Source organism: Protopterus annectens, chromosome 17.part0, assembly GCF_019279795.1.
Source record: "Protopterus annectens isolate FY-2018-M chromosome 17.part0, PAN1.0, whole genome shotgun sequence".
Classification (NCBI taxonomy): Eukaryota; Metazoa; Chordata; order Ceratodontiformes; family Protopteridae; genus Protopterus; species Protopterus annectens.
Genome location: NC_056751.1, coordinates 417,874,028 through 417,895,560, shown reverse-complemented (window position 1 = coordinate 417,895,560; position 21,533 = coordinate 417,874,028). Strand labels below are relative to the sequence as shown.

At 36.9% G+C, this 21,533-nt stretch overlaps 1 protein-coding gene and 1 pseudogene across 2 annotated transcripts in view; both read left to right on the top strand.

Annotated features, from left to right (window-relative positions):
* Positions 1-7,191, top strand: part of LOC122791832 — a 35,099-nt pseudogene extending 27,908 nt beyond the window's left edge.
* Positions 1-21,533, top strand: part of LOC122791387 (protein kinase C and casein kinase substrate in neurons protein 1-like) — an 821,887-nt gene that overhangs the window by 496,511 nt on the left and 303,843 nt on the right. The window lies entirely within an intron of this gene.

Below are 21,533 nucleotides of genomic sequence, written 5' to 3'. Positions count from 1 at the left end.
TTCCCTGTGGGATGCATTGTCAGACATGCTGGATGGGCAGATTTGTCTGATGAGGCAGATGATTTTTCTGAGCTGTGATACAGAATTGGAATTGCCTAGACATGGTAAGGGCTTACTGTGTCTACTAATGGTGACTGCCAAAAAAATCAATTACTAGAAAATGGAAATCAAAATCTAAACCAATTATACTGGAAGTAGTGAATATGGCAGCAGAGATAAAACAACTGGAACTGAGATCTTTAGAAAAAGGTAGGAGCAAACTACATAGGAAAAAATGGGAATTATGGGAACAATACATACAAGGGAGGAATGAGGCATAAAAGGCAGCAGGACTTAAATGAGCTATGTAATGTTTGAGAGAGAAAGCTTGGGTAGATTTATAAGTGATGTGTAATATTTGCAATTGGGAGTGTGTCAGTATTTATTTATGGTTTGTGATATAAAATGCTTGCGACTAGGATTGTGTTGGTGTGGTTTGTTTTCATTTCTATAAATGTATGATTGTCTATGTAGTAAGTGATGGTTTTATGAAGATGTTTCTTGTTTAAAAAAGCAGGAATTGAATAATTTATGTAATACTGTTTAGCTTATATGAATATGATATATAGCAAATATACGTGAAGTATAATGTTTGTTATGTTAATATAGTTTGATTACCTTTGTCTATGTCACAAAAGATAATTCAATAAAAATAAAAAAGTCATTAGTCTGTCTTTGCAGGAGTAGTGTGTATTTGTGTTAAAGAAATTGGAATACTTTACTGTTGCTATTTTATCACAAATAGACATATAATGTGTGCACAGTCAATAATTTGGCCATATTGGTGGATTATAGTTACAGTAGCTTGAGTGGCTTTTATAGTTAAAATGTTCTGAAATTGGTACTATTGGCATTATTGGTTCACTCATTTTATTTCAATACTTTCTGGAAAAAAAATTAAAAATGATAAGTTTAAAGCTCAATCAATAAATGCTGCTGTATTAAACATGAAATATAATTTAAAATAAACAGGAAGATGAATCAAAGAACACATGCATTTTTGATGGTCCTAAAAAATATGTGTGTTGGGGCCCATGGATAGAAAATAACCGGGTCCTAAGGTACACTTAACCTGCCACTGGCCAGATGCGTTGTCAGCGAATGTGAGTTTTAAGGGAAGAGAAGTTTGCTGTTTCTCAAGCTAAGTCTGTTTTCATTGTGAAACTCTTTTGTTTTGTTTAGCAAATATCCATCACTGTTTGTGTTATAAAATTTGAAATTAAAGTTTTAAATCCAAACCTCTGTAATCATTGTAATAGTAAAGAACAATATATAATGCACACTGACATGTTTGAACAGTGCTTATAGTAATTGGGTCATGACAGCCAAGTAATGGGGCACTGTAATGGTTGTGAGTTGGTAGGTGGGGTGGGCCCCCTAGTTCTTTAGCCTGCCTAGAGCCCCATTTGAGCATGATCTGGTACGGAGTTCAAGCAGAGTAAGTAAGAAATATGCAGTCTTCAGAAAAGTGCTTTTTTGCCCAGTAGAAGCCACATGGTATTTTACAGTGTTCCAAATACCACAAAGGAGTATATGATGCCAAGTTTAATAGAGTGGGAAAAAGAACTGGTGGATAAGCAAAATATAGAGCCCATAAACTGAGTTCAACTTATTAACTTTGTACTTATGCATCTGCATACTAACTCGAGTACTTATCAACTGTCTTTTGTTTTCTGCTGGTGGTCAGTAGCACAGTTAGAGTGGGGCAAGAGGGGAAACTGCTTCAGGAGCAAAGTTTTAGGGGGCAAGATCACCCGTCCATCATCTCAGTTGCTCTTTAATGCAATACCGCCATTTGCAGTTAAACCTGAGTGCTGAAGTTCTCCATGTGTGGTTTAAACTGTAGCGATTGCTTGCTACATTTGTTGCAAGCAGTTTGATACAGTTTAAAAGAAAACAAGATTCCTCTTTTTGTTTTTTAACTAAAAAAATAGAGCATATAGTGCTCCATGAAGGGTATACACTGTAGCTGTAGCAACTGCTTATGCATTTGTAGTAAGCAGTTTACTACAGTTTAGAAGAAAACAAGTTTTGTTTGTTTGTTTTTTTTTTTACTAAAAACCTGAATGCTATAGTACTCCATGCATGGTATACAATGTAGCAACTGCTTTCTACATTTGTAGCAGACAGGTTGCTACAGTTTAAAAGAAGAAATTATTTTATTTTTTTTTTAGTAAAGTGTGAGAAAGGTGGGCCAGGGTCAGGGCAGAAAAAGAGGACTTGAATGGTTGGGGCAGGAGGAAGAGGAGGCATGTTGTGCATCTGGCCACCTGGTTGGTATACCAGTAGAAAGAACAGACTTTTTTTATTTTGCTCTTCACTTGAAAACCTGGGGGGGGGGGACTGACATAAGGGCTGGTTGAACCAGCTATGCTTCTGCTGGTGATATTGCCTTCTATGCATCCAGATATTCAGCAGTCCTTACCTTCTGCTCTCTCATCCTGCTTACTTTCCTTTAGGTTATCTGCAGTGACTTCCTCACATGATGCCCCTTTCATTTGTTGCTGATGCCATTTCTCCTCCGAATGTGTACCACTTCTCTGAGTTTAGTTTTTATTACCAAGCTGCATTATTTTGCATTTCTTTGGCAGTGAATTTCAAGCTGTCATATTTCAGCCCATTCCTCCAAATCTTGCCAAGATTCTTTTTGTCATGGTGTTAATGGTCAGGGTAGCTGAGCCACTACAAATGATGTGACCTTTACTGACAGAGTGTGGTTGACTGGAAATACAGCAAGGAACCTAGCTGCAATGAATTGCACAAACACAAGTTTTGAGGCACAGCATTTAACTGGTCACATTATCAATGATTCTGTGGTTTAGTCTTATATAAAGCATTAGTCTTTCATGGTAATTAGATTGGTAGGGCAAAGGTCCAAGTTGAGTACAAAAGGGAGACAAAAGCATTCTACACAGAAGTAATCTTGTATATGGTCCTAACAAAGATGAAAGGAATTGCATAACATTACCTTGGAAAAACTGTAACCAACACAGTGATTACAGTTCCTGCTTATTTCAATGACTCCCATTGCCAGGGACAACTGCAGGTGTAAATATGTTTCTTATTATAAATGAATCAGCTGCTTCTGCCATTACTTATGGCTTGGGCAAAAAGGTTAGCTCAGAAAAGAATGTATTGATATTTGAGCTTGATGGTGGTGCTTTTCATGTCTCAATCCTAACCACTAAGAATGTATTGTCCTCTGCTAGAGATATCCATTTGAAAGGTCTACTGTAATTACTCAGTTACTAATAGCTCACAACACACTTGCTTGCTGCCTCTTGGCAAATGCCCTAACTCTTACTAGCCCAACACTACTTAATTAAATAGACTTCCTACTGCCTGTCCTTACTGAACTGCATAGAACTACCATAGCCTTAACTCTAACCCTAAAACTTCCACCTAGTCCCTAATCTTAATTGTAGCCATAGCCGGGTTTAGGCACCAGTGAACCCTGCAGTCAGTGGGGGCCCACTGTTCCTGGTGGCCCCCAACCACAGCAAGTTGTCCTACCTTGATACTTTGTAACATGTATGTCAAACCAACAAAAGCTAGTACAGCAATCATATGTTCTTAATATAACAGCTGAGCAATAACTCTTATTTTTACCTCCTTTACAATTCAAAGTTGTCTGTGGTTATAGTAAAGGTGTTTTATGATGCAACAGGCTTCACATTTCCATTAAATATTTTACTGAAATATTTAGCAAAAAATATCAGTGATTTTTATCTGTACACACACCCAATAATGCCAGGACACTTACGTTATTCTTCTGGGTATCAGTAAAAAATGTAGCTAACAAGTAATTATATTTCAAAAGTAATGCATAAAATATATTACAGAATATTCAGACACTTAGATCTTTTAAGAGTCTGATCCCCACTCCCCAAACTGTATAACTGGATACAGGGATTTCCCTTAATCATCCTTGATGGTGGGGGCCACACAAATGCTGTTGCTTGTTGGGGAAAAATGAGGAGAAAAAAAATTATTTATTTTCTGATTACGCCCTTTAACCTGAACAGGGCTGTGATATGACCCTGTTGAGATAAAGCTGATAATGGCCTATGCTCTCAACTGCACCCATTCTAAAACCAGTCCTGCTTGGAGGTGCGTGTACAAGAAGTTGCTGTAGGTTATGTGTGGAAGGAATGTGTATGGTTATTACTACTTTAATTTTCATCACATTCAAACCTTAGAGGTGTACACATGAGGTTATTATAGTTTGTGATTGGTCATTCTTTCTTTTACTTTTTTCAAAGACCTCAGAGATATGCAAAGAAGGTGTGCAGGGGCAGTGTACTGTCTAGGAGTAATATAGCAGAATACATTACTGTAGTCATGTTTTTTTTTTTACTTTCCTCACAATCAGACTTCAGGCATGTATACAGGTCAACTGCCTTTGACAGTTTGGGTTGAGGAGTGAAGGAGGTATGCTATGTATATGTATGTCAGCAGTCACTTGACATACATGACTGTGGCAATTTGAACCTCTGCTTTCATCCCAGTCTAACACCAGAGGGATTCATAGACAGACTCTTTTGAGGGAGGATTAGGGATTCAGGCAGTTCCCAGATAGGACCTGTGTATCCAGACAACAACTAGCTTGTTAGTTTATTGTGAGCTACTATTTCATCATCTTTAAACATTAAGCCTTGGGTACAACTTATGTCTTCTTTGAAAGAAAAAAAATAAAACTGAATTATTTTTTCTTATTCATGTTTTTTTTTTTTTGTTCAGGTCACCACTGGATTAAAAGGTAGGGGAAATGCTCTAAAATACATCCCTTTTTGGACTCTGGTTTATTCAAGTTATTTCCTAAATGGTTACTACTGTGCTTACTTAGTCATGAAAGGTGTGTTGATGCAATGAAAACTAAAGCTGAACAGCAACACAATTTTTTTCCTTAATCATAATTTCTGTTCAAGCCATCATTGGATGAAAAGGTTGTGAAAAAAAGAAAAAAACTTTAAAATGCATACAGGAAGTTATGGCTTCTTGAAAAAGCTGAAAAGGAAGAAAAAAGTAATGTACATGGTATAGGGAGCCCAAGATGGGGGGAAAACAAGGGAAGACTGGACTGTATGTATGCTGGAAGGCTGGAAGGCTAAAGCAATAGGCCTGGAGTGCTACTTCACCTAAGTCCAGACCTGTATATAGCATTGCTGCAAAGTATTATTGTTGCAACTAAATTCCAGTAACTGTAATTGCCCCTTTGTGAGATGGGCCAACATAGTGTAATACTCAGGCTTGCTGTAATGGTGTATTGTAGCTACAGATCGGTCTGAGCTTACTACTCCTAAAAGTCTGCAGCATGAGATAAAAGGTTGCTTAGGAGGGATGACAGTAACAGGGTGATATGTAGACAGAAGTGCCTAGGGGGCCCCAACTTGACATCTGCTAGGGGCCCCCAAAATGTTAACACTGGCCCTGACTGGAGCACTCCCCATCCTGCTCCCTAACATCTTTGATCACTCCTTAAACTCCACTTCATTTCTCTAACCCTAAATTCCCCACCTGTTCCCTACTGCTAAAACTACTGTCTGCTACTAAACCCTAAACTCCCCTCCTCCTCCCTAACATTAAAGCTCCTCTCCCACTCCATAATCTTAAATTCTCCAATCACTCACTAACCCTAAACACTCTTCCTGCTCCCTAAACCTAAAATTGCCTCATTCCCCAAACCTAAATCCTTCCTCCCAGTCATTGCCTGAAACCCAAATCTGCATTCACACTCCCTCCCGCTCCTTCCTACTCCATCATCATGGCTGCTACATTTACCTTGCTCGGACTCAGCTACTGTGATTGGACAAGGTAGGGCACCTCAGCAGATATTATAGCTGAGTTTGAGCATGAGCTACAGCCTGTGTGAGCAACAAGATGGCCGAGTCCTTGCCTTTGAGATAGACAGCATCTTGTTTTTGGGTGCTTGTTAGTAGACCCCCTATTGGATGGAAAAGATTTTGCTAATCATATGGTAAACTACTTCACTGCTGAGTTCCAGCATAAACATAAAAATGACATAAGTGAGAATAAAAGAGCTGTCTGCCATTTCTGTACTGAATGTGACTGTACCAAATGTAGCATTTCTTCCACCACTCAGACTGGTATAGAAATAAATTCTGTTTATGAAGGCATTAACTTTTAAACATCTATTACAAGGACTCATTTTGAAGAATTGAATACAAATCTCTCCCATGGCATGCCAGGACTTCTGGAGAAGTATCTTCATGATGCAGGCCAGGACAAGTCACAATTCCATGATATTGTGCTAGATGGCTGATTGACATGTATCCTCAAGGTTCAGAAACTGTTGCAACTTTTTTCAATGGCAAAAAAATTTAATAAGAACATTGATCCTGATGAGTCTGCAGCATGGGCTATGGACCAGCTGTACATGCAGCTATCCTCTCTAGAGACAAGTTAGAAAATGTTCAGGACTTGCTGCCGTTAGATGTCATTCATATGTCACTGAGCATTGAATCAGCTGGAGCTGTTACAGTTGTCCTGATAACAAAGAAACCTATGATTGCCACTTAAACTCAGATGGGTCTGTGAAGGCGATACAGCAATAAGAAAGGACAACATCTTCAGGAAGTTTGAATTGGCTAGCATTCCACCAACTCCCTAGGGATTGCCTCAGATTGAGGTGGCATTTGACATTGATGCCACTGGTACCCTCAAAGTATCTCCTGTTGACAAAAATCACAGAAAAAGAAAACACAATTACCACCATTACAAATAAAAGTAAAGAAGACATTGAATGTGTGATGCAAAGTGTTCAGAAGCACAAGGCTGAACATCAAAACAATATAATAGGTTTGCTAGCAAGAACTCTCTGGAGTCCCAAGCCTTTTACTATGAAGGCAACTGTTAAAGATAAGAAACTAAAAGTCAAAATAAGTGATGAATACAAAATTCTGAACAAATGCAATAAAGTATTTTCTTGGCTTGAAAAAAAGAAACAAAACAAAACATGCTGCCAAAAAAGAAGAATTTGAGAGCTAGCAGAAGGAGCTGGAGAGGGTTTAAAATCCAATCATCACAAAACTGTATGAAAGAGCTAGTGGGATGCTTGGAGGATTTCCTATTGCATGGCCTACTCTATCCAGAGCTAGTTCATATGGCCCAATAAAGGACACGGTTGATTAAAGTGAAAATGGAAAATAGTCTTGCAAGGGCACAGTTTATGCCAAGGCTGGATACTACCTACGATTACATTGCACTACTTTCACAGCTGCATATTTAAAGCTTTAGTCTGGACAACTACATCCAATAAAAGTGAACTGAAAATTTAAAAACAGTCCATCAGTACAAATGATTAAGACTATGAGCCATCATTGAGTTGCTTTGTGTGGTCCAGAGTTTGATTTCCTCATCCTCCATTCACCTTTCAACCCTACCAGCAATGGAGAGCATCAGCCGGACTCAGCAGACCTGTCAAGTGCTATGTTCAGAATAGGTTATAAAATTCATTAACATAGAAGGTTATAGCACCACAGTACCTGTTTTTGGCATAGTTGGCATAGTAGGACTCCTTTCAGTTCAGTACTGCAAGGTATTGAACTACACACTGGTTTTCCTCCTTTATGATGTCATCAGAAGGTGCCACCAGATGACACAGAATCAGTATGTAATTGGACATCAACTCAGCATTCAGTAAATACAAATACAGGTTTATCAGACTTGATACATATACCTTTACTTGTGTAACTAAAATTAAAAAAAAAGAAAACATTTTGAATCAGGATGCTCACTTTACATAATGACATCATAACTACAGCAAAACGAATTGGCAAAAAAAGTTGGCACCTGATCGTTAATAATGAAGTTCTTCTACAGGGCCAGGTCATTTTGCTTACCCAGTATTGACCCAAACAAATGCAATTCCTACTGTTGAGACGTTGGGAAGCAGCTGTTCTCAGGCTGCCACTGATGAGTCTGTTTCAGCTTCTAGGAAGGCATGTCTAAAGCTGACAGCTTGACTGCTCTACTTCCACTGATAGCAAGATGCCAAAGATTGTCTCATAGGGTACTGGATATTCTGCCCAAGAAACTTTCTGTACAGAAAACATATAACGATAAATGGTGATGTTCATTGTCGAGTTTCCCAGCCTGGGTTACCTTGGGGATAGCTCTGTTTAGCTAAGGCTGGATATAAAACCAATCAACCTGCCTAAAATGAACCAAAGATTGTTACAATGAATATAGGTTCACTTAAGGTTGCAGCTTGGAAGTGGATTATATGATGGCAAGGAATAGATTGGATATCCATTGTATTTAGGAGCTGCTTAGCTTGGGATTCAAAATCTACTACTCGGGAGAACAGACTAGAAATGTTATGGAAGTTATGGTGAGAGAGTCTTCTAAAGACAGTGTAGGATGTCATAACATAGGACAGACTCTTAACAGTCAACTCCAGTATAAAGCTAGGGTAGTGTTCCTAATCTCAGCCTGTATCCCACAGCAAGATTGTGATGGCAAGCAAAACAGAGCATTCAGGCAGCAGTTGCAGGGACAAAATGAACTGGTGTTAATAATGGGGGACTTGAAAGCTCATATTGAGACAGACTGAGAACAGGATACGAGGACTGCTTGGATCCACATGGGTGGAGCAACATAAAGAAAGAAAGAGTGGCCATTCTAAACTTCTTTATAATAGTTGGCTTGATGATGGCCAACACATGGCTCATAACAGACAAAGTAATAAAATGTCGTACAAGAGTGGACAACTTACAACTCTGGTAGATGTCCTCAAAGAAAGGAAAGGGCATTGAGATAAAATTAGAAACTGCAAAGTCATCCCCAGCATAAAACACAGCTGTAGGCAGTGGTCAGATATAGCTCTATGGTCAACAGACTAGGCTGAAGACAAAGAAACATTCAGGGCCATAGCATCTCAAGAAGAAGAGGAAATAGGTAGAGCAGAGGAAGAATGGCAGCGTCTCAAAATAGCATGTGGGAAGACCATAGAAAAGATGTGCAACTGAACCAAGTATTGATGTAAGGTATATAAGGAAAGCTAGTAGTATAATGAAGAAATCCAGGAAGATATCAGAAGAAAGGAGGAGTGGAGGAAGATATGGGAGATAGAAGAGACAGACCAGGCTAAAAAGGAGTTCTGGTTGACTAACAAAGACGCTTAAGAGAGCAGTTACAATGGCAAAGAACAAGGCATCCAAGAAACTCTACCAGATTTTGGAAGATGGACTCAGCAGATGGCACAAAAAAGCTCTGTGAAGTTGACAACAACAGAAAGATAAAGAAGGCCATCAAACTCCATTCATAAGGGATGCCAGCAGCAATCTGCTAACCAGGTCAGGGGACAACAGAGATGGATGTAAGGAGTACTGACAGCATCTTATGAATGGAGAAAACCCTACAGAAACTGTACTGCTTCATGCATAGCCTATAATGGAAGAAGTGCCCACCCTAGATAAAGTACAAAGAGCAGTAAGAAGTCGGGGAAGGCAGCAGATTCAGATGAAGTCTTGACAAATATGATCAGGAGGTTGGATGAGTGAGTACTTATCACTGTAGGAAGGGGAAAGGAGTATCCCGTATGACTGGAGCCCATATGACTGAAAAATAAGCATTCTAGTGCTATGGTACAAGAGCAAAGGGACATTCACAACTGTGGGCAGTACAAAGGTATCAAACTCTTGTCGCACTGTATTAAAATTTGGCATAGCATTAGGCAGAGCCCTCTCACTAACACTCTTCAGGAGAAACCTTGACGAGCGGATGGGAAACAGAAAATTTACTCTGGGGATCACTGCAGTGGCTCTGCTGAACAGAGGCAAAGGGAACTAATGGCTCTGCTGGACCGAGGCACAGAGAACTAATCAAAGGGGGCGGTGAAAGCAAACACATTCTGGCTAGGTTTATAGATGCCCTCGGGCAGATAGCCTAGTACTTACCTATGAACCTATGAACAAGTCATTTAACCCGATACAGCTCTGGGGTGATTAGGAAACCTGGCCATGCCCCCCCATGGTTCCCTGGACTGCATGGTTAATAACTATCTATGAATCTATGAATCTATGTATATGAATTTGCCTGTCTAACCTGTGTGTGCAGCATGCACCTACCATTTAGCTGAACCTGTAAGAAATCCCCTCACAATAACCTTCAGAATATGCTAGAAGTGCACCTGATGTGAGAATTGTGGAGAATGCCTGGGTGGTGCCCAGACACATTATAAATAATATCCTTCGCATTGCAGATTAACTCGCAGTTAAGAGACTGAAAGCCCTTCATGGTGATGTACTACAGCCTTATCGAACTGAGTGTAGACTTGATATCAGTGTTTGCACAATCAGTGGATCTCAGGACCTTGGGGAAGTGGGCAATGTCATAAAATACATGCATGTTAGTGTTGCTCTCCTCTGCAGTCCTAGAGAATCATGCATGTTCCTGCAAATGCTGTTGCAAAATGTCAAATAACTGTTTCAGGATTTTTGAGACTAACACATGGCATAATCCTAATGTGCTCCCTTACTGAAAAGCCCATGTAGTAGAGATGGTTAAAGCTACACATACCCTAGTATCTGTAGAAATGGATACCATACATCCCCATAAATTCTGTTTTTGTGCAGCACAGTTTGGAAAGGTCCTGTACAGTCTTCCTGTTCACATCGAAAAGATCCACTAATTACTGGTCACTGAGCTGGTGATATGCCAGGTGCTGCCTGTACGTCCTCCATTGTCATGTGTGAACACTACACGTAGTACTGCTAGCACTGGCTCCAAGGGTGGCAGTTAACACATGCTGATGATCATATTTCCCTCATACATGCCATGCTTCTCACTGTAAAACATACTGGTAGTATGGGCTACACACACACACACAAACACACACACATTTGTTTTATTTATCTATTTATTTATCTATCTATACTTTGTTAACTGGTTTATTCCCATTAGGCTAGCACCCTCTTTTCAGGGGAGTCTCAAGGTGGTATTTATACTACTGGGGGAAATTCGGATAGGGCATCAAGGAAATTCCTGTATTGTTTTTGATACTTGGTGTGGGATCTTTTTCATCCACATGAGCTACATCCACTCAAGCAGATGGGACCTCAGTTTAACATCTCATGAAAAGGATGAGTATGTGTGTGTGCATGCATACACACACATATATATGTAGTACAGCAGCATACAATGGCAGTGTTATTTATTTATTTATTTAATTTTATTTCCAGTTTGATGACCGGGGAGGTCCACTGGGCTCAAAGAGCCCATTTTCAGTGGAGGCCCGGGGAGAAAAGCTCCAATAATACATAGTACAAGCTCCATAATATGAAGTACAATACATAGTGGAAACAGAAACAAACAAAGCAAATTTTACATACAAAATAGCAAAAACTAAACAAAAGTTAAACAACAGCTTGAAGAAGGATGTAAAGCATATTTACGTGTTTAGTGGTTGAGAACAGTAGTACAAGGTTAAATTAATACAGAGGTTTAAATCATCTGAGAATGATATAGAAGTAACGTTAGCATGGATGAGTTCTTTATGCATGAATATTAGCATGAGTTAAATTTACACTTACAATGTAGAATTATAAATACAATCATATCAGCAAAATACTTGAAGTTCCTATGACAAATTCATTAGTTATATTAGCATCAATTAAACCGTTTATTCTAACAAAAATGCAAAATATGTCATAAAATGAATTGATAAACTATCTAGAATTGTTAAAATATATTAAACATTTAGTAGCAAGCAATATGTTTCTAGAGCAATCTTATTACAAATGTATAAAATACTTTCAAAAAGGAAAACATACTGAAAGTATACTGGAATTTTTTTCTTGAAATAAAGACCACAGAAATAGGTAAGACCACTATATTAGCATTAGCAAACAGAGTGACTTCTTTAATCTGGAGAATTTATGTCTGGAAAGCTTTAAAAAAACAGATTTTTACACACCTTATAAAATTGTGAAAAACACTGAAATATGAAACAGCATGATGAAGATGAATAAGGAAACTAAAGCAGATTGGCAACATATTTTTGTGACTGTGGGGCAGATTCATAAAGTTACCATGATGTGTACGTGGCTGTGTACACATTGTGTACCTTTTTGGTATTCAGCAAGCATCATTACACAGTGCTGCATGATCCTCCAACACGAAGACAATGTGAACTGATCTTGGTATTGGAAATTTAGAATGTTTCAATAAAAGAATTAGACATCTCACTAAACACGAGTTTTTAAAGTTGAATGGTTCATTCATCCAGAATCCCATGGCAAGTAGTGGCAAGTCATGGAGGAATAAAGAAATCTACTTCTTTAATCCCAATAGTAAAACACATGAAGCAAATAATCCAGCAAAAAGATGTCACAGGATACCTTCTCCTTGAAAAGAACCAGACATCAGGCAAAGTAAGGTTATAAGCGCTTTCATTCCCTTTATTCACACTCAATACAAACAGAACTTCATCAGATACAAAACCTTACACACTTCCTCCCTTTTTATATACAATTCAATTGCTTAATCACAATCAATTAACTTAAATGAATTAATTATTTAAATGTGCTCTCAAGTTAAAAACACATTAATATGTTATTTTAAAAATATGTTGCTATATATAATACATAAATAATTCTCCTATAAAAACACATATATAATAAACATTTTATCTGTTAATATATATATATATATATATATATATATATATATATTTATTTATTTATTTATTTATACTAACTTAATTGCTTCTATGTTCAATTTTAAAATTCCTCTTCTGTGTATTGGAAAAGGTAGGTAGACAGGAGAGGGGGGGGGGGGGTAATTGGACCTGTCTTTTAGAATACAGGGAAACACACTGGCAGGTGGTGTTGTTGAATGCTACAGTTTTTCCTGGTATTAATGACAGGATTTCTCTAAGGAGCTTGCTTCATTTAAAGGCAGATGAGATTAGATGAAAATGGTTTAAGTGGTTGAACATAGAAGCAATTAAGTTAGTATAAATATATATATTTTTTTTAACAGATTAAATGTTTATTATATATGTGTTTTTATAGGAGAATGATTTATGTATTATACATAGCAACATATTTTTAAAAAAACATATTAATGTGTTTTTAACTTGAGAGCACATTTAACTAATTAATTCATTTAAGTTAATTGATTGTGATTAAGCAATTGAATTGTATATAAAAAAGGGGGGAAGTGTGTAAGGTTTTGTATCTGATGAAGTTCCGTTTGTATTGAGTGTGAATAAAGGGAATGAAAGCGCTTATAACCTTACTCTGCCTGGTGTCTGGTTCTTTTCAAGGAGAAGGTATCCTGTGACATCTTTTTGTTGGATTATTTACTTCTTTAATCCAGAATTCCATGGAAGGTAGTGGAGGAATGAAGAAATCTACACAATCTCGGGATACTCATTAAAGAGCCTAGCAAAAGCCATATATGGTTCATACTAGAAATCCACTGCTCCCATGATGAGGTAATATGCAATTCAAAGACATGTTATCCACAATGAGGTAATATTTCATTATCAGCTAATTTGCATGTTCCTGAATCACAGTTACTACCACAACATGCAGATCACTGATGATTTACATGTTTTGGTAGTAAACAGCTGCTCTTGTAGGCATTGGCATCCCCCCACATGCAAGCACACATTCAAACACAAACACACACAAGTACCCACAAAAGTCTCTGTACCTGTCCACCTGACTCATCCTCCCTCCCGTGGTTCCCCCACCCCCAATCAACATAGTAGTTTAAGCCACACTGTGGCACATTTGTAAACTCCTTAGTGGCTAATGTTTGCCTCTGAGCACAGAAGTGATGTCTGAGCCATTATGGTACTTAGCAGAGTAGTGTCTGGTGTCTAGTGATTCCCCCACTCCCTGATCCTTGTACTAATGCTAATGTCATGAAGACGTTTAAGCTGAATGTATTGCTGGTGTCTAGCGATCCTCTGCACACCTCCAATCCCCATACTGATGCAAGTGCTGTGAAGGCACTTAAGTTAATTGTATCACTGGTATCTAGTGGTTCCCCCCACCCCCTAATCCCCATACTGATGCCAGTGCCACAAAGGCACATAAGTTAAATATACCGCTAGTATCTAGTGATCCCCCCACACCTTGATCCCCGTACTGATGTCAGACCCTAAGTTAAATATATAGCTGGTTGTCTAGTGATTCCCCCCACTCCTTGATCCCTGTACTAATGCCAGTGCCACAAAGGCACATAAGTTGAATATATCGCTGGTATCTAGTGATTCCTCCCACCCCCTAATCCCCATATTCATGGCAGTGTCATGAAGGTAGATAAGTTGAATATATCACTCGTATCTAGTGACCCCCCACCCCTTGATCCCCATATTGATGCCAGTGGCATGAAGGCACATAAGTTAAAAATATCACTGGTGTCTAGTGATCCCCACCCCTTCCCCTTGATCCCTGTACTGATGCCAATGCCATGAAAGCACAAGTTAAATATATCGCTGGTATCTAGTGACCCCCCTACCCCTTGATCCCCATACTGATGCCAGTGCCATGAAAGCATGTAAGTTGAATGTATCCATGGTGTCTAGTGATTTCTATCACCTCTTGATCCCCATAGTGATGCCAGTGCTGTTAAGGCACTTCACGGATATGTTACCCCTCATGCCTAGTGGCTCCCCCCACTCCTGATCCCCATACCATGGTCATGGTAAGTAGTTCAATATGGTGTTTTGGCTGTGTTCAGTACTGTAATGTGGTAGGGATGTCCATGCTGATTTACACAGCTGAGCAATTTCTTGAATTTCTTGTCGTGTAGATGCCTTCCTGGAAATGATTCTCGGGGACAGATCTCATGGCTAATTAGCATAGGTCACTCCCCTTGACTGCCTTATTAACATTCAGCATGGCCACAGGATCAGCTCTATATGGTGCTGCATGTCTTCATGCAAGAGAACCACCATTCAGCACTTTGTTAGTGTGGTTGCTGAATACCAAAAAGTACCATCTCTGTACCTTCATGAATCCCCCCATATCTTGAAAAAAGCACTCTGCTCTGATTTTTTAAGCAAATTAAGGTATTGCAGCTAGTTTACTTTCACTGTAGCATTGATGAGGAAATTCTGAAAAGAATATAATGATATAAACATTACTGATTTTACATATCAGATGAAGAGAAATTCTAAGGCTCACTACCACCACACATTTCTTTCAAAATGCAGATCTTTCAGGGACTGAGAAATGACACTGCTTGCAGAAAGAGTGTTGGCTCTAGAAAATGTAAGCAAATGAAATGGAAAAAACACAGCCTTACTACTCATTTACAACGAATGCATTAAAGCCATTATTTCAGTTTCTGGGCTGGTGATTAAGGTATATTTATCATATTTTAAACTTTTGGATCCTTCAGGGCTGCACCCTAGTCCAAGGATCCAGTATATGGTGAAATTAGGTGACATCTTAATAAATTATCAGTTAAGTAGGATTCATTTTCAATAGTTTCATTGTCTGTCCATAGTGCTAAACTCTTGGGTGCCATTGCTGTATATTTGATCGTTTGGATGTAAGTGAGACATTTTCTGACATTTTTGATATCTGACAAAATCAAAACAAAGGAAATGTTTCTATTTGCACTCCTGGTTTTATAAGAAGCCTTTAAATAGTTGGTGTTGTTTAATGTTGGATTTTGACGCATTCTGCTTGGAGCTTTCACATTAACAGGCTAATTCTATTTCATTGTAAACTAAAAACAAGAAACCGCACTTGTTTCCAAGTGTCATAATCAATACGTCTGTTAATAGAAACTGGGCCAAAGAAATTGTATGGTTTAATGACAGTGTTTACATTACACTGTTAGGTTACCATAGCATTGATACTTCAGTTTATATTACTGTTTTTATTAAAGTTTTATTCATTTTGATAAATTATGTGATATTATTTAGCTTAGTGTGCTGTTATATTTTGAAGAAACAAATGTAATATTACATAATGTTTAAAATATTTAGTTTCAGGTTTATTAAAATTTAAATTTTGTTTAGAAAGGTTTTAGTAATTAATTTAGTTTACAGCAGTTTTATTAGTATAGTGTTTAAGAATAGAAGAATAGACCTTATAACTGAGCATAGTTTATCAATAGTTTCTTGAATATTTTGAATTAGTTTTTTTAATTGTATAGTTTTACTATGTTTTCAATACTTTATTGTTTTATTCACATAATTATATTAAATTATTTATAGTTTGCATTTCATCTTATCTTCTGTATAATCAAATCACAGCTTCTGTCCTTTTTTATATTTTTCTACTGTTTTACTTGTGCAATTTGTAGGATGTAATCCATTTTGTCTGACTGTCTCAACTTCAAATCACCAGTTTTTCCAGTTTTACAACTGTTTCTTTCCAACTACACAAGCCTGCTCCCTCTAAAACTTAATTTTCCACTTTTACCCTCCTTTCATGGTTTTACTGCTTGCTTATCTTGAGCTGTAACTTCTCTAACACACTCACTCCATTCTATCTCTGTACCTCTGGAAGCTTTATTTCTCCTATGTTTGAACATTTCACATAAGTAGTATGTAGCCTGAGTAATCCCTTGTCAGCACACTTGTCTGTTTCTCATAATGTTAGCTACAAACAAATATCAGTTAGGACTACCCCCACACTTCACCAAACCCCTTCAAGCCACCACTGGTGACCTACCTATCACCATCTCTCAAACAATATAACTATCTGATGTTTCATGAATTTAGTTTCCATTTTTGCAGCTGTGAGGAATACCCATCCAAGTCCTGGGCCAAATACACCTCAGTCATAAATTATAGATTGTAAAGCCCTAATGACCCATGTTAGGCCTCTATTAAAAGTCTGAAACTGCTGCATCTAAATGCTAAAAGCATATGAAATAAGGTATGTGAAGCAGAGTTGCTTTGGCATGTATATTTACTCAATAAATGTCACACATATAAGCCCTGTTCAAAATGTTTAGTCTGAAATGGTGAGTTTTATTCTACTTACAAACTACTATAAGGACAGAAGTCACAAAAGATGCAGAAGTGTGCTGATGTTTGTTAAAGACATAAACATACACATTTTTATCAGTCAGTTTACAACTTCACCTAGCTGAGCAAGGCTTTACAAAAATATTTTCCTTCGTGTACACACAGACACACACACACACACACACACACACACACACACACACACACACACACCGTGTTACCAATAGCTGATGTTATGCCATGACTATTCATACTATGAAATCCATTCCTAAAATCTGTATTTGAATTTCCAAAATCTTCAAAATTAAATGGTAATAATAGAAGACTTTAACCTTAACTGACACAGCCAGAATTTTTCTATTTGCCTTTCCCTCTTTAAACAATTATCTCTGCAATCATGACTGTTATAAGCTCTAAGACCACTATTTACTGAGCTGTTTTTGATTTACACCCAGACCGCTACAGAAAAGCTGGTATAGTATGGATGCCATATGTCACCAGTCCCAGTATCAAGCACCTGATGAGCAAAACCCTTAAAGGGGAGAGCTACTTTTTAATAAAAACTCACCCACTGATTATAATCTCCTTGATCCTATCTCCCTGAATAGAACAGTTATCAAATGTTTTTACACTGGTGTTGTCATACTTGAAGACGATAATTTGTGGTTGGTTCTGTGACACAGAGGGGTAAAGCCCTAACATGACCTAGGTTTGATGAGCAGATCTGGCACTAAAGAGGTCAATGCTGGGAAGGAAAATAGAGATAAAGTGTAAACCTGCTTGCCTCTGTGAAGGGGGAGAGTGTGCAGGATCATATGGGAAGCTCACCTAACATCAAACATCTTGATGGAGATCAGGCATTTCTGACAGAGGCAGCAGACTATCAGAACAGAGGAGTAGGGCATTTCAGTGCCATGTTCCCACAGAAGTGGGACATGATAACCCGCAATATGCCCATTGAACAACCCTCAGCCTAGTAATATAATCCCAGATACTGTCTAAAGTAGGATTTCATGCTGTTACACCCCACCCAGCAACAAGCCCTGGAGAAAAATGAGTGATGCTACAGGTTCCTTTCTTTTTTGCATGCTGTCTCACTAACCCAGCTGTCTGCCCAACCAGTTTGGGAGGCTTAGTATAGGAGGTAGAATGATAAGTAGAATGAAGAACATTGAGACAGAGAGTAAGGAAGACCAGCAGCAGATGTCTTACTGCAATGGGATCCTCCTCACTTCCAAAGCAAAAAATACAACAAAATAAAAAATTGCAATATGGCTGAGGATTTTTTTTCACCCATGCAGGTTCTTTGCTTTTTCTCTACCATTGTGCAAGCATGACTTTGTTGTATATTACGTAAATTGTGTGCATGTGTGTGTGTGTGTAGGGGGTATAATGATTGTAGATGGCTTGGCTCCATGCAAAAACACTTTTGCATAACATCAACCACAGGTTCAGCAGTTGGGTTTTTCAAAGAGTTTATAATTGTAGTTTTCTGTACTAAATTCTTACAGCGGATCCCCATCAAAATACCTCCTGTATTTCTTCAAATAAGGCAGAGCCTACCAAACTCCAGAGTTTTTTCAAGAGTAACATTAAATGGGATTCATGTCTGCAAAGGTAGTTTTGCTAAATGCAAAATGTATTTATTTATTTGACATTTGTTTAACAGAAAAGCCTGACTGGGCCAAAAAGTGCCCATTTTCAGTGGAGGCCCAGTCAGAAAAGCTCCACAATCACAATATTTCAAAAATCAAGTACAGATATTTTAAATTATAAAGTATCATGTTACATTACAAAAACAGCTAGTACAGATATTTTAAATGATAAAGTATCATGTTACATTACAAAAACAGCTAGTACAGATATTTTAAATGATAAAGTATCATGTTACATTACAAAAACAGCTAGTACAGATATTTTAAATGATAAAGTATCATGTTACATTACAAAAACAGCTAGTACAGATATTTTAAATGATAAAGTATCATGTTACATTACAAAAACAGCTAGTACAGATATTTTAAATTATAAAGTATCATGTTACATTACAAAAACAGCTAGTACAGATATTTTAAATTATAAAGTATCATGTTACATTACAAAAACAGCTAGTACAGATATTTTAAATTATAAAGTATCATGTTACATTACAAAAACAGCTAGTACAGATATTTTAAATGATAAAGTATCATGTTACATTACAAAAACAGCTAGTACAGATATTTTAAATGATAAAGTATCATGTTACATTACAAAAACAGCTAGTACAGATATTTTAAATGATAAAGTATCATGTTACATTACAAAAACAGCTAGTACAGATATTTTAAATGATAAAGTATCATGTTACATTACAAAAACAGCTAGTACAGATATTTTAAATGATAAAGTATCATGTTACATTGCAAAAACAGCTAGTACAGATATTTTAAATGATAAAGTATCATGTTACATTACAAAAACAGCTAGTACAGATATTTTAAATGATAAAGTATCATGTTACATTACAAAAACAGCTAGTACAGATATTTTAAATGATAAAGTATCATGTTACATTACAAAACAGCTAGTACAGATATTTTAAATGATAAAGTATCATGTTACATTACAAAAACAGCTAGTACAGATATTTTAAATGATAAAGTATCATGTTACATTACAAAAACAGCTAGTACAGATATTTTAAATGATAAAGTGTCATGTTACATTACAAAAACAGCTAGTACAGATATTTTAAATTATAAAGTATCATGTTACATTACAAAAACAGCTAGTACAGATATTTTAAATGATAAAGTATCATGTTACATTACAAAAACAGCTAGTACAGATATTTTAAATTATAAAGCATCATGTTACATTACAAAAACAGCTAGTACAGATATTTTAAATGATAAAGTATCATGTTACATTACAAAAACAGCTAGTACAGATATTTTAAATGATAAAGTATCATGTTACATTACAAAACAGCTAGTACAGATATTTTAAATGATAAAGTATCATGTTACATTACAAAAACAGCTAGTACAGATATTTTAAATTATAAAGTATCATGTTACATTACAAAAACAGCTAGTACAGATATTTTAAATTATAAAGTATCATGTTACATTACAAAAACAGCTAGTACAGATATTTTAAATGATAAAGTATCATGTTACATTACAAAAACAGCTAGTACAGATATTTTAAATGATAAAGTATCATGTTACATTACAAAAACAGCTAGTACAGATATTTTCAATCACAAAGTAACATATTACATTACAAAACAGCAAATACAGATATTTTAAATCACAAAGTATCGTGTTACAGTACAAACATGAGAGTGAAAGAATGTTGTAATGAGAAAAACATAAAACATATGTTTCATAGCAGAGTGCACTGAAAATAACATGAATTGAAGAGAATATGTAAGGAAAATGTAATACTCATTACTTGTTACATAGATTAGTATATGATAAATGAGACCTTTGACAATTCTAATAAGATATTTAAAGTGATATCAGAGATTACATGATTAGAGACAGTGCAAGGAAATTGAGTGACGTCTTAGTATGAGAGATGGTGTTCATATTATGGTTATAGAAGGAAGAAGGATGGAGAGAAAAGGAGATTATAAGAAGAGTACAGGGTAGGGTGTCTTCAGGTAGCTTAGGTGAATAGGGAGGAAAGATGCAGAGGAAAGGTCTGCAGAGATGAATTAAATAAGGTTAGGTAGTGGGGAAAACAAAAAGGACTGGAGTAGGAAGCTGTAGAGGGTAGTGAAGTGTGATCTAGGAAAAAGGGGGTAAGTGAAATATAGTGAGTAAGTTCATCCAGGACTGGTACAGGAACAGGTCCAAGATTTTGTAAGGTATTCTTTTAGGGAGCATTTAAAGGTAGGTAGGTTAGAAATAGTTCTGGTGGTTAGAGGAACAGATTTCTATTTTTTTGTTGCTACTGAGTACGAGTAGAGGCTTTGTTCTGGGATTTTATTCGGTTTATTTATGATGAAAAGTTGTCTTCGAATCTAAGAGTTATTTTTGGAAAAAATGGAAAAAACATATTGATTAAAGTGTGAAGAGCTGAGCAGGCTAATGGTTTGTGTATGATTTTATGTATTGTTATTAGATGAATGTAGGAGAGAGGGAGTTCCAGCCAGCTAATGGTATCAGAGCTTTATAGTGATGGGTAAAGGAGGATGAATTAGTAGCAAACTTGGCAATTTTGTTACAGCAGCTTTCAAGTTTGTTTTTATGTAGGATTGTAAATCAGTTAGAAATGGTTCTCCATAGAGTAGGAAGGGCAGAAGGGAGATTTTAGCTAGAGTAATTTTTGTCAGTGTGCTCAGAAAATGACTGTTTCTGTATAGCATGCCTAATTTTTGGTGGGCTTTCTTGACATTGCTTTGAATATGGAGGTCAAATTTAAGATCATCATCTATTATGACATCCAATAATTTGGTATGGTGGAGTAACTCAATTTTAGTGACATTTACCGAAAAGATTTTGAAATATGCTTTGTTAGGGGTATGGGTTTTTGG